We start from the raw sequence: 4,454 nt of genomic DNA on the forward strand, positions 1-4,454 counted from the left end.
GCACATTTCTGTGGCATTACGTACATTTACACTGTCATAAAATCATCACCACCATCCAACTCCAAAATGTTTTCATCATCCCAAACTGAAACTCCATACCCATGAAACTTCCCATTCTCCCCTCCCCCTAGCTCCATCTAAGCACTTAGACCCCTTTCTGCCTCTATGAATTTGACTACTCTAGGACCCTCATAAAAGTAGAATCAATCACACAATATTTGTCCTTTCAACAAATGAAAAGGATGGATGAATTTGTGGCACAGAGTCATCCATATGCCACAATGTCATTCCTTTTTAAGGCTGAATAATATTCCGCCATAGGTATATACTGCATTTGGTTTGTTCATTCGTCCGTTGAAGGACATTTGGGTTGCTTCCGTCTTTTGGCGATTGTAGGTAAAACTGCTGTGGACATGGATGTTCAAATAGCTGTTTGAGTCTCTGCTTTCAATTCTTTGAGTATATACCCAGAAGGGAAATTACTGGCTCATATAGTACAGACTCATTTTTTAAACATGCAGATCAAACCATTCTGTCTCACTGTTTAGAATAGAATCCAAGCCCCTCTTGGAATCTACAAGGGTCTGCCTGATGGGGTCCCTATAGACTCAGGGACCTCCTCTCATCCCATTGTCCTTGGGGACATGGCCACAATCACATTCACCTTCTTTGGGATTCTCAAACACCCCAGGACCTTCCCAGCCCTAAGCCCCTGCTCTGGCCTGTGACTTCCTCCTGAAGTGGTCCTGTGATTGGCCATCTAACCTTCATTCTTGGTTTGGCAACTCAGAGACCTCCCCTGACCACCCCTTCCAAAGCTGGCCTTGTGCCTCTCTGTCCCCATCATAGCTTTGCCCTTTTGACTACTTTCCTTGGTCTGGAATTACTTGCTGATTTATTGACTTCTCGCTTGCCTGCTTCCTGATCTCTCCAAAATGAAAGCTCCAGAGGAGTGTGGACTTTGTCTGTTATATATGTATGCCAAAGACTGTGCCTGGCTTGTTGCTGATGCACCTTAAAAAATTGTTAAATGAATGAGTGAATAAATGAATGAATGCCTGAATCCAAGCCCGCATCTTTCCAAATAGGTGGTAGGTAGGGCCACTGGGGGTTCTTCAGGCCATAGACTGAGCATGGGTATCTTGTAGGGACATAAATTTTACTTGAAGAGATGAAGGGGAAACTTTTTTTAAAAATTGAGATAGAGTTTCACTCTGTAGGCCAGGCTGGAGTACAGTAGTGTGATCATAGCTCAGTGCAGTCTCCACCTCCTGGGTTCCTTGGCCTCTCAAGTAACTGGGACTACAGGCACACACCACCACACCTGGTTAAATTTTTGTATGTTTTTTGTAGAGACAAGGTTTTGCCATATTGCCCAACCTGGTCTTGAACTCCTGGACTCAAGTGATGTTCTCACCTGGACCTCCCAAAGTGCTGAGATTACAGGTGTGAGCCAGTGCTCCTGAAGGAAAACATTTTTATATTTGCATTTACTAAGACAGAAAGATACTTTAAGGAGTTACTAGTTTCCTGGGGCTGCGGTAACTATTATAAACTGGGTGGCGTAAACAACAAGCATGCATTGTCTCACAGTTCTGCAGGCCAGAATCTGAAATCAAAGTGTCAGCAGGCTTGGCTTCCCTTGAGGTCTCTGGGGGAGAATCTGTCCCAGACCTGTCTCCAGCTGCTGGTAGCCAAGGTAATCCTGGGTTTGCAGCTGGCATTCTCCCTGTCTTCATGTCATCTTCCTTTTATGTTTGTCTTCATGTCTAAAGCCCTCCCTTTCATAAGGACACTGGTCATATGGGACTAGGACTCCTCCTAATGATTTCATCTTAAACTTGATCATCTGCAAAGACCCTTTTTCCAAATAAGGTCACATTCATAGACCCTGGCGGTTAGGACTCCATCATCTTGTATGGGATCACAGTTCAACTCATAACAAAGGATGGCATGGAAATGTGCATGGATGGTTTAGATGTGGCGAGAACTTTTATTTGTTTAGACCCAGTAATCAGCTGCACCACCAGGGCAGGTGGATTGTGTTGTCATGTTCTCTCTCCTCTACTGAACTTTGGAGGAAAAGACTGAAAAAGCCATGGCTCTTTTACAGATCAGGCTCCTGAGCCCAGGGAGGGGACGTCTTGCCTCTGGTCATGAGGCTGTCTTAAGTGGAATGAGTGCAGGAACCCAGAGTGCTGACTTCCTGCCAGGGCTCTTTCCAGATTGGAGCTTCTCAGATGGAAGGGGAGTCTCAAAATATGGAGATGGAAATTTGTGTGCCAAGACTTTTGTGGACCGTACCCTCAGGAGATACACCTGCGAGGGAGTGAGGATAGCAGGACAGGTAGAAAGGTGACCCACAAAGCATCTGCAATAGAGGACTCAGACAGTCCTGCAGGGAGCCAGGAGCTGTCCTTTGTATCCCAGCCTGGACCCCTGGGAGGAGGTGTAGCCTTAGGTGAGGTAGGTCCCTGCCATCCAGGGCAATGCCCAGCAAGGGATGCAGCTGTAAGCTATGAGCAGCTGGTATTCCAAGCAGCTGGAGGATAAATAAGTGTGTAGACCCCAAAAAGGGAATCTGGGCAGAGCATCACGGCATCTATTACACAGCTGAGTAAACATTTGTGGACAGGTGGGAAGGTCAGCAAAGTGAGACTTCTTGGATGTGGGCCACAGTGAGCAGTACCAGTCCAGTCAAAATGACAATGATCATGATGATGATGACAGCTGGGAAGGGAGGTGAACAACAGGCAAAGGGAAGCCACGACCAAGCAGTGTGGTCTTTGGCATTCAGAGCCTCTGGTTTCTCATCTGAAAGCAGTGTTTGGGGCGCCTCGAATGGGTTGTGTGTCCTGCACCTGCCCGGCACACAGGAGCTGCGTCCTTTCCCTTCCCTCATCAAGACAGGCTGCTCTCTACTACATTCCCGCCTCTCTGAGTGATTTTCTGCATGCTTTGCCTCTTGGCGGGTGTTTTCATCAACTAGGATTTGACTGCCATTACAAAGTACCACAGCTGAGCCACTTAAACAACAGGAATTGATCATTTCACTGTTCTGGACACTGGAAGTTCAAGATCAAGGTGTTGGTGTCAGCAGGGATGGTTCTTTCTGAGGGTCATGAGGGAAGGATCTGGTCCAGGCTTCTCTCCTTGCCTTGCTGGTGGCCATCTTCTTCCTGTGTCTTCACCTGGCCTTTCCTCTACACGTGTCTGTGCCCAAACTTCTCTTTATAAGGACATGGGTCATGTTGGATTAGGGTACATCCAAATGACCTCATTTTACTACAGTCATCTCTTTATAACCCTATCTTCAAACACAGTCACATTCTGAAGTACTGGGGTTAGAACTTGAACATATGAATTTTGGAGAGGGAAGAGACACTCTTCAGCCTATAACAGCTGGAGACCTCCCTTAGCAAAAACCTACCACCCTTTAGTAGCGTATTTGACTCACTCCCTCTAGGAAGTTCACTAAGTGCCCAACGCTGTATCAATGAGTTCTCAGAACCATCACAGGAAATTACCTAGTGCTCCCACTCCTTGATGCCTGAGTGTGTGTGTATGTGTATGTGTGTGTCCATCTTTATGTGTGTGTGCACGTGTGCGTGTCTGTGTGTGCATGTGTGTGCATGTCTTTGTGTCTCTGTGTCTGTGTATGTGTATGGGTGTGTATGTGTACATGTCTGTGTGTGTACATCTGGGTGTGCATGTCCGTGTGTGTCCATCTGTTGGTGTGTGCATGTGTCTGTCTCTGTGTGTGTCTGTGTGCACATCATATGAGTATACATGTGTGAATGTGTAAGATTTTGTGTGTGAATGTGTGTGTGTGTGTGCGTGTGTGTGTACAGCTCTTCTGTCCAGGGCCTACCTTCTTTAGGATGCATCTCTGTGTTTACCAAGCTGCCAAATACTGGATGTTCAACTGTCTATTGACACCAGACCTGACACGGAGAACAGCACTTTTTGTTCTGAGGAATCCCATCCTCTCCCTCTGAAGGACCAGCACAAGCAAAAGATGCAGCCCAATGAAGGGTTGTGAGAGGCCAAGGGCATGGGGACTGAGAAAAAAAGCAGAGGACGTGGGCTGTGAATAGCCCAGCCCCACAGATTTGCAGACAGGTCCCTACAGCGCAGACAGGTGATGAGGTAGGTATTGGAGGGCACCCAACCAGATAGCAGCAGGGGCAGGAGCCGGGAGGCCTCCTGACTTCCAGGCTACTCCTCCGTCCACACAAACATCACCTCTGTCCCCAGGACAGGTCTCTGTGCTTAGAACCATTGACCTAAAGCTATGCCAAAACATAGCATGCTTTCTTTTATCTAGAAAAAAATGAGGTTTCAATTAGAAAGAGGAACAAGTTCAAGAGATCTACTGTACCGCATGATGACTGCAGTTCATACCAATGTGTTATATGCTTGAAAATGTCTGCGTAGAGAAAATGAGGTATGAT

The sequence above is a fragment of the Saimiri boliviensis genome, chromosome 1, assembly GCF_048565385.1.
Source record: "Saimiri boliviensis isolate mSaiBol1 chromosome 1, mSaiBol1.pri, whole genome shotgun sequence".
Lineage (NCBI taxonomy): Eukaryota > Metazoa > Chordata > Mammalia > Primates > Cebidae > Saimiri > Saimiri boliviensis.